The following is a 10599-nucleotide window of genomic DNA, read 5'->3' as shown; positions in this document are numbered from 1 at the left end:
TTCATATCGGCTGGAGGGACCGGCTCTATCGCTTCCTTCACCAGTAGGACAAGTAGATCAGTAGATCGAGGCAGAGGCACGGGGACTCTTGCGAGATGGAGTCTCGACCGCAACTCCGAGATGGTCATGTTCCCACAGTGAGAACATGAGTCATCCACCAGCACTGCCTCAGCGTGCTGAACACCCAAACACGAGACAGGTTACCACCGCATCCAGGCTGGGTCGCGGCGACACAGTCAGGGGATAGTCAGCCTGATGTGCGCACTCTCTCACACAAAGGCGCTCTCTTACCAGCCGTAAGAACGGCTTTTCAGCGCTCTCCCCCTAGCGCACTGTACCAGCTGTGAGAACAGCTTTTGTGATTCCTCTGAACAATGAAGAGAGATAATCTGAAAACCACGCGACCCACTGCTGTGCCGTCACACCAACACCGACTGAAGAGATTGCTTCTGAAAGGCGGCTTCCGTCTTCAGTCAGGACTGCGAAGTAATGAGTGATATATGACGTTACCATCTACCACTTGGCTCCGATGCAAAAGGTTGATTTGATGCAATCACCTGTGTCTCGTTTATACCCACACGGCGTGTCATGAGCACCTGGTGCAATCATATCATGCCAATGTGCATTGGCTCGTTTAGTTACACTTGAAGTAGATTGGCTCTCGCGAGCAAGATTCCTATTCGTCGGTACTCCGATGTGGCGTCCAGAGTGACCAACTGAATGGGAACTATATTATCCACTTGTAGTCCCGTAACGGATGAAAATCAGTGATTGACAAAATTAAAGACTCAAATATTGCTAAAGTTCAAAGATGGCTAGTTATACAATCCAAACTGATGTAATAATATTACTTTCAAATGTTGTTTTTATATTATATTACTGTCAGGATCTTACAGTCTCAGAGAGAGATGAGGTAAGACAATGGAACAACAGGAAAATTAAGTATTGTAGTATTTTTCCCGCCCTTCCTCCACTGTGATTGGACAGCTGTGTAAAAAGTCACAGTGGCGTTTTACCTAAAGTTGAACAGTTTTCAACTATCAGCTACTAAATAATTAAATAAAAAGACAAATAAACTTGTGGAATATGATCAAAATTCTGTGTCATCAGTATTCCTAAAATAACACAGAACATTTTAATATTTTACGCACCATTTACACGTGGTAGGTAGGGATGGCTGATGCGAAACTGACGTTTCAGCGCTTTGCTGAGATCCTGAAGCGCAGATGTTTCGAAACACTGCTCCGAGCTGTGATTCGAAACACCCATGTCACGTGACTATGGCTAAATGAAGTTTCGAAGTGTTTCATCAGGTGGCGCCTGCCGAAACTGCGTTGATTAAAGGGGGCAGGAACAAACCACACAGCCACACATCTGTATAAACCTAATTCACCACATTTTAAAAGTGAAGTAAATCCATCTTCACCTCGTCGGTTTTTGTGAGAGGAGAGAGATTTTGTGATAGCAGTGATTTTGTGATATAAGTGAGATTTATAGTGCGCTTTGGTTAGTTAGGCTATATTTAGGCTAGATTTAAATGAGATATATTGACTGATAGGTATAGACAGTGACAGCTAGGATAGATATAGTGACACATTCATATAAGCTAAGTTAGATAGTGACAGATAGCACAGCATAACTTAGAGATATCAAATTATATAGATTCATAGGTGATATATAGATAGATATATTAAAGGTCCCGTTCTTCGTGTTTTTTTGAAGCTTTGATTGTGTTTACAGTGTGCAATATAACATGTGTTCATGTTTCGCGTGTAAAAAAAAACTGTATTTTTAACACAATTTACTTATCTGTACACCGCTGTTTTCACTGTCCTACAAACGACTGAAGACTTCCTTTATTCTATGAAGTCCCTCCTTCAGAAACACGTAACGAGTTCTGATTGTGTCAGCGGTTCCCGTGTTGCGATTTGACAGCAGCTTAGCGAACGTAGCACGGTCCTGTGTTGTGATTCGACAGCAGCTTAGCGCACGTGGAAAGGTCACGCCTCTTAACGGGAGATATATACGCGCTTAATAATCTCTACAGCGTCCCTGGGAAAGCCAAACAAAGGTGATTTGACTCCGGGATGAAAATAACAGCGTCTCGACGACATGGCGACAAACACACTGAAACGCAGCACTTCCTTTTCTCCACGCGACGTCCTCTTCTTCTCCACGTGGGACAGCAACAAGACCACGCCCCCTTTTTTCGCGTTTCTTTGTGGGCGGAGGTTAGTCTGTTCTACTGCTCTACTGACGTAATTAAAGCAGGAAATACCAGGATGTAGTCCTAACCAGCCGTTCGCTGTAGGCTTTGAAAGGGAACTTCTGTTAAATAAAATATCTCGCTTGGCATTGAACTTTGAGCTTTATCATTTTACAGGTATTATTTATGCTCTAGCAGCAACATTACACACTAACTAAAGTTTGAACAATGGGATCACGAAGAACAGGACCTTTAATAGAATAGATAAAAATGGAGGCTCCACATGAGAGATGCCGTATATTTTTTTATTGCTGAACAAAGAATCATATACAAACAGCATGGCAATAACAGAACATTTTTGTATTACAAAATACAGATCAGGTGCTTGAAAGTACAGTAGAAAAATATATCAGGCAAATCAAGAAACAAAAAACATTAAAGGGGCTAGGGTTTTGTTTGAAGATCATATTCTTCTATAATGGAAAAAGACTGATAGCATTTTCATAACTTTGAGGGCTTTTGTATAAGAGTTAAACTCATTATGAAATTAATAAAATCTTGGTTTCACCTTTAACCCTTGTATGGTGTTCCCGTTTTCATTTTTTATCAAAAGAAAAATTATACGATTAATTGTTTTTTCAAACTGAGACTCATTGGCCTTGGCTCATTTTCTGTGAGGAATATATATCAGAACACATTTTCAATGACCACACACTGTAAACCCCCCCTACACATTTATATTACACACAGGATGTTCGGGTCCACTGGACCCGGGGCTAATAAAAGTGTGGAAATTGTAGGTCCTGTGTACATTTACTCTGTCCTCCTCCTGTCAGGGCCTGCTGTTAGTGTGTGTATGTTCATGTATATGGTTTATGAGGACACAAATGTGTATAATGACATGGGTATTACAACGTAAACATGGTTTATGACGACATCTGTGTCCTCATACTAAAACATACTAAATCGTGTTTTTTGAAATTTAAAAAAAGCCAAAAGTTTTCTGTGATTGGTAGGTTTAGGGTTAGGGTTTGTGTAGGGGGATAGATTATACAGTTTGTACATTAGAAAAACCATTATGCCTACAGAGAGTAACCATACACCACATATCCAAGTGAGTGTGTGTGTGTGTGTGTGTGTGTGTGTGTGTGTGTGTGTGTGTGTGTGTGTGTGTGTGTGTGTGTGTGTGTGTGTGTGTGTACTTGTCTACCTATCTAACAGGGGACCTTGGTGTCGTAACACACTCACTAACAGGGGACCTCTGAGCCAAGAGGGGACATTTTTCAGGTCCCCTGTTGGTCATGCTTTAAATCATGTTAAAATCAAGTAAAAACACTAAAAAAACGCTCTGGTGATTTTTTTTACTTTTGACCAAGTGGGGACCTACAAGTGTGTGTGTTTAAATCATGTGAAAATTAAGTAAAAACACTCTGGTAATTTTTTTAAAACTTATGACCAAGTGGGGACCTAAGTGTGTGTGTGTGTTTAAGGTCATACTCAGCAGCTCCCCTGTAGGCTGGAGCAGGAACTGTAAGGGCTCTTAAACACACGTCGTTCACACACACTCCTCTATTGTTTGAATGGCCTGCTGTCCCAGAGAGACTCTGCTGTTTAACAGGCTGCTTACTAAAGGAACAAGCATTACATCGCTTTACTAGATACCCTGACTAGTTTCAAAATTTGCATTACATTACAATTAAATTCTACACAGAATCCAAGAAAAAAGGATTTAAAAATCTAAACAACCAGAATGTAATTAGAAGTTTTGTTTTTGTATTTTTTATTTTAACATTTTAATGACAGTAGCCTATATTCATTGAATATTATTGTATTTATCAAAATAAACAGAAAATAGTACAAACTTTACTATTCTTTTAAACAAGTGTTAAGACATTATTAAAAAAAAAACATTTTAGCTCAAGTATTTGTATAAATAATGCGTGACTTTTGCCCCATGTAAAATGGGGTGTAAAAGGCCCAACTTACCACCTTATACATTTTTGAGTTTTTTTTTAAACAAACCACTTTTGATTTATTTATGATTTACACAATGACTCGGTCCCCTGTTAGATAGTAAATCACGACACCAGTGTGTTTAATTTGTCATTTCTTGCCATCTCAAACACACTGTAGAGATTTAGAGTTTTTATAGCAATAACTGAGTTTTAAGAGTTAAATCAAGCAGAAATATTTCTCTAATATATTAATTGCAGATCCTCTTTGAATAATGATTATGTTAAACACAATGACTCGGTCCCCTGTTAGATAGTAAATCACGACACAAGTGTGTTTGCTTTGTCATTTCTTCATCTCAAACACACTGTGGAGATTTAGAGTTTTTATAGCAATAACTGAGTTTTAAGAGTTAAATCAAGCAGAAATAGTTCTCTAATGTATTAATTGCAGATCATCTTTGAATAATGATTATGTTAAACACAATGACTCGGTCCCCTGTTAGATAGTAAATCACGACACCAGTGTGTTTGCGTTGTCATTTCTTGCCATCTCAAACACACTGTAGATATTTAGAGTTTTTATAGCAATAACTGAGTTTTAAGAGTTAAATCAAGCAGAAATATTTCTCTAATGTATAAATTGCAGATCCTCTTTGAATAATGATTATGTTAAACACAATGACTCGGTCCCCTGTTAGATAGTAAATCACGACACCAGTGTGTTTGCTTTGTCATTTCTTCATCTCAAACACACTGTAGAGATTTAGAGTTTTTATAGCAATAACTGAGTTTTAAGAGTTAAATCAAGCAGAAATATTTCTCTAATGTATTAATTGCAGATCCTCTTTGAATAATGATTATGTTAAACACAATGACTCGGTCCCCTGTTAGATAGTAAATCACGACACCAGTGTGTTTGCTTTGTCATTTCTTCATCTCAAACACACTGTAGATATTCACTGTATATATTGAGATAACTCAATTTTATGGTGACTTGCATTAAAATGTTTATCCGTCTCAATTAAATTATGTGAACTGAATGACTTTTAACATTGACACTTTAGTTATTTAACCAAATGATGATTTTCAAGTCAGCAATCAACACACAACTGAGTTTTGACCTCCAAAATCTTATTATAGTGTATTTTTATGGTAAGTATTGGTGTTTTATGTTTTAAATCAAGCAGAAATCACTCTTTAAGGAAACAATTGCAGGTCACACTTTATACAGTGAACATTGGATGGTAAAACACAACGCCTGTTTGATTGCTTTGCCATTTCTTGCCATCACAAACACACTGGAGAGATTTTGAAGGTCAGAACTAAATTTTTTGGTGACTTGCATGAAAATGTTCATCCGTCTCACTTAAATTATGTGAACTGAATGTCTTTTAACATTGACACTTTAGTCGAAGATTTTCAACTCAACAATCAACACACAACTGAGTTTTGACCTCCAAAATCATTATACAGTGTATATTAAATTTAAATAAAAAATATAAAATTTCTTTACAAAACAAGTTTGACTCAAGTTTGACTCTCTACTGCTTTTTCATTATTGTTTATGTTACATGGTCCATGTTTACATTACAGTATAAAATTGTTCCTAAGTTTTCCCCTTTTATATAGATGGTAATGACTAAATATCCTCGCACACCGAAATTTTCACACGTAAAAAAAAAGATCAAGCACGTTTACACACAGCCTCTGAAACTTTCCTTCATCAAAAAAAAAAATCTGATCAGGTTCAGTTTTCTGCATTTTTCGCATCCATAGCAAGCATTTAAAGAGGGGTTTCAAATTTCTGTGTTATTCATTTTTGTGTTAAAATTTTGAACATAAGTTGAACAGTTTAAAAAAGAAAGTGTGAACCTTCAAATTAGCAATTATAGTTCATAAAGTTTTGCTGGCGTTTGTATCTAATTGAGAAAAGAATGAATGTAAATTGAAAGATGTCGTCATTGAACGCATTTTGTGCCAAAGCAAATAAATGATCCACAGTTTAGCCACATAGGCTGATGTGATCCCTGAGTGAAGAGTTTTGAAAAAGTGATGAGTATTCAGAAATGTGTCCTAGCAGATGTTTAAAAAACCCTGTAATATCACTATTAGTAAGGGATCACATTATAATATCAGTCTATAAATGTGAGATATTTAAAGTGAACCTAAAGTATACTTGCAATAGTGTGATTTTAGCACAATTAAATACATGGGCGTCGGAAGCAAAAAAAATGTGGGTGGGTCCTCAGAAATTTTTTACTGGAGTAGATGCCAATTACATTGAGTACAAATATACAGCTTTACTTGGTAAACGTATAGGTCGAAAAGACAAAATTACGTAAATCAATCGCCATTTCATTGAGAGCGACAGTAGTGTAGGGGTAAGACGCGCGGCTTCTAGTTTTGACACAAATCGACCCGCGGTTCGAGTCCGGCTTTCGCCGAAATCAATCTTCTCCGTTTTCCCATCACATATCAAATCGGAAAGGCATTTATTTTCAATACAAATTAAGAAAATATTAGAAAAGTGGAAATAAAGCGTCTAATATGTGTTTAATAATAAGTGTTTATCGATTAGGATTAGGTAAACAGACATGTGCTGAATGTTAGAGACGATAAAAGTGAGTGGGTCCAATATCATTGATCGTAAAAAGTGGGTGGGTCTTGTCCCACCTACATACAATGGTTCCGACGCCCATGATTAAATATACTTAATGGATGTTTCGCAAAAGCGTTGTTTAGTGATATTGCGTCCTTGTGTTTCTGCTGTACGTCATCAGCAACTGTCGAAGTTCAATTACAATACTCAAAATCACATGTACAGAGGATGCACAAAAGTAGATCACATAGCAAGACTGGTCTCCACGAAAACACAAGTCCCTTCTTTGCATTCCCAGAATTGCGAAACAGCCATCATTAAGAAATGTGCATTGTGCAATAAAGGAGTACTCCAAGAATAATTATAATATTTATACCAGTACGTCTCACGCAGGTCACAAGGGTTTACAATATTTGATGCTTTAATACTATCCAAAAAAAATTGTTACGGCCATTTCACACTGAACGCGACAAAGCTAGGTGAATCATTGATGAATGAAGGTTTAACACCGAACGCCACTCAAACCATCATCGAGGACTTGCTATAATTATATAATAGGCAGACATGCATTATTTCTAGTGATTTATGATTGTAATATAATTGACCGATCCAGAGCGAATGCGATCTCTGACTCATAACACTCACACACGTGGAAGAAAACGGACAGTTCTCTTCTGATAGCATATAATTCAGTGGAAAAAGAAGTAAACTTGAGAATTACATATGGCATATCTTGCTTTATTATGCTGAGATTGATCGAGCCTGGTATAAATAAATCCATACAGATCTATTGTTTTACAAAAATAATCTATTGTTTACAAAAGGAGAAAACGTGTGTACTTTAATGTAAACTTGGACCATGTGACATAAACTGAAGTTAACAGCAAAAAAATATACTATAATGCTGACTGTTGTTAGTGTTTTTTGTTGTAGGAGTTAAAAGTGTATATGTTGGGTGAATCCTCATTGTGTTCTGGAAGAATGAGTTGATTTAAGACATCAATGAAGTGTTTTGGTAGTTTTAGCACATTTTGAACGTGAAATTAACTGCTTTGCTTTGAAAGGTGTCCTAGCGATTGTAGCTGAGAGATAGACGTCAAACAGACTCAAACAAAGACCCAGAATTCTGTGGTGTTACAGCACTGTGGCTGCTGTAAATGGCTGCTGTAAGGTTTCTTTATGAAATAACAGGCACAATGGCAAAGATATTTCTGCAAAAACTCCAAAGTAATGTTCGGTTGCAGTGAGAAAGTCACAAGAGACAACTGAAAAAACTCATGCGTGTATTTAGCCTAGTGTAGATCAGCTTGCTTACACATCCCCCAAACTCCATTTACATATGAATACAGGAAAGGCCAAAGCCATTGTCTCACAGGTGAGGAACAGGCCTAACAGAGCTGTGAGACCCATGTCACAGACACAAACTTCTCAAACAAACTAGAGAAAACGCTGGGATTTACCTGGGAAAATTAAATCAATGTACACTTTTTCCAATCCCTACGACACATTTTTCAATACTTGGGTCACTTTTTTAAAACTCTTCACACACTTTTTCACACAAATTCACACAACTGAATTTCAGCTTGGCACAGCAGTTATTTTAGTGTTCAAAATGCACTAAAACTACCAAAAAGGATTCTGAGGATTCAAAGGAATCACCCAAAATTTCAATATGGTAATACTGCCGAAATGTAGCAAATTGTTTTTTTATTTATTTATTAATTTTAGTTAAGTTTTGAACATAAGTTAGGGAGTTTTGAAAAGAGAATCAAAAAATTTTCAAATTGGCCTATACAGTTCATAATGTTTTGGTGGTGTTTGTGTTGAAGTGAGAAAATAATTCTTATAAATCGAAAGATGTCGCCATTGAATGTATTTTATGCCAAATCAATGATAAATTATGACTTTAGATGGCCCCACTTTATATTAGGGGGCCTTAACTACTATGTACTTAAATAGGTACAATGTACTTATTGTGTTCATATTGTGTTGCAAAACACTTTTGCTGATATTGAGGTGGGATACGGGTAGGGTTAGGGACATGTGTGGTTGTATTGGTAAGTTTAAAGGTAGGGTTAGATGTAAGGGAAGTGTCAACAGTGTAATTACAAATGTAACTACAGAAATTAATTACAGATGTAATTACATGCCGGTATATTTAAAAATGTAAGTACAATGTAAAGACATGTATGTACACAATAAGTGCATTGTATCAAATGGATAATTAAAATGTTAGTACATAGTAGTTAAGGCCACCTAATATAAAGTGGGTCCCTTTGGATTTTAAGATTTTATATTTCAGTATAATTCCTGCAGAAATGAGTTGATCATCGTTCTGACTTGAATGTGTTTGATCAGTTCTGAAAGCAGCTACAGAAGCAGAAACTTTCGTTTCACAACTCGTGGTCAGTCTACCTCAGATGTTTTAGACATTATGGCTGATAATCTAAATCCTTATGGAGAAAAATCAATGGGAGTTTTACTTCCTGTTTGCGTCTGTAGATTTCTCATAAATTCATCAAAAGTTTACATTATAAATGCAATCGCAAGCGATCATCAACACAAAGCTCTCGCTCTTCTTCACCAAATTCTGCCTCATTAGCAATTGGCAAAAACTGTAATCGACAACTATTTTGATAATCAATTTGTCGGCTTGAGTAATTTTTTAAGACAAAAGTAAAATTCTTTGATTCCAGCTTGTTTAATGTGAATATGTTCTAGTGTGTTCTCTCATATGTGACAGTAAACTGAGTTGTGGACAAAACGAGACATTCGAGGACGTCATCCTGGGCTTTTGGGAAACACTGATCCACATTTTTCGGACATATTATAGACCAAACAACTAATCGATTACTTGAGAAAATATTCAACAGATTAATCGACTATGAAAATAATCCCAAATCTAATCATTATGTACAAGTGCATTGCATTGGAACCCCTGGATATAAGCCTCCCCTCTCTATCTCTCTTAAATATTTTTGTTCTCTCTGAGAACAATAGCTATCATCAGGATACGCTATACACTGGTAGGCAGTGGCCCACCTTACCATGACCACGATGCGGTCACCCAGAATTGATAGTTTACCCACCTCTTTTTTTACCACTACACCTCTGGTTTTAGTGCATTTTGAACACTAAAATAACTGCTGTGCCAAGCTGAAATTCAGTTGTGTGAATTTGTGTGAAAAAGTGTGTGAAGAGTTTTAAAAAAGTGACCCAAGTTTTGAAAAATGTGTCGTAGGGATTGGAAAAAGTGTACATTGATTTAATTTTCCCAGGTAAATCCCAGCGTTTTCTCTAGTTTGTTTGAGAAGTTTGTGTCTGTGACATGGGTCTCACAGCTCTGTTAGGCCTGTTCCTCACCTGTGAGACAATGGCTTTGGCCTTTCCTGTATTCATATGTAAATGGAGTTTGGGGGATGTGTAAGCAAGCTGATCTACACTAGGCTAAATACACGCATGAGTTTTTTCAGTTGTCTCTTGTGACTTTCTCACTGCAACCGAACATTACTTTGGAGTTTTTGCAGAAATATCTTTGCCATTGTGCCTGTTATTTCATAAAGAAACCTTACAGCAGCCATTTACAGCAGCCACAGTGCTGTAACACCACAGAATTCTGGGTCTTTGTTTGAGTCTGTTTGACGTCTATCTCTCAGCTACAATCGCTAGGACACCTTTCAAAGCAAAGCAGTTAATTTCACGTTCAAAATGTGCTAAAACTACCAAAACACTTCATTGATGTCTTAAATCAACTCATTCTTCCAGAACACAATGAGGATTCACCCAACATATACACTTTTAACTCCTACAACAAAAAACACTAACAACAGTCAGCATTA

The sequence above is a fragment of the Gobio gobio genome, assembly GCF_949357685.1.
Source record: "Gobio gobio genome assembly, chromosome: 24".
Lineage (NCBI taxonomy): Eukaryota > Metazoa > Chordata > Actinopteri > Cypriniformes > Gobionidae > Gobio > Gobio gobio.
Note: the sequence above shows the minus strand (reverse complement) of the source record.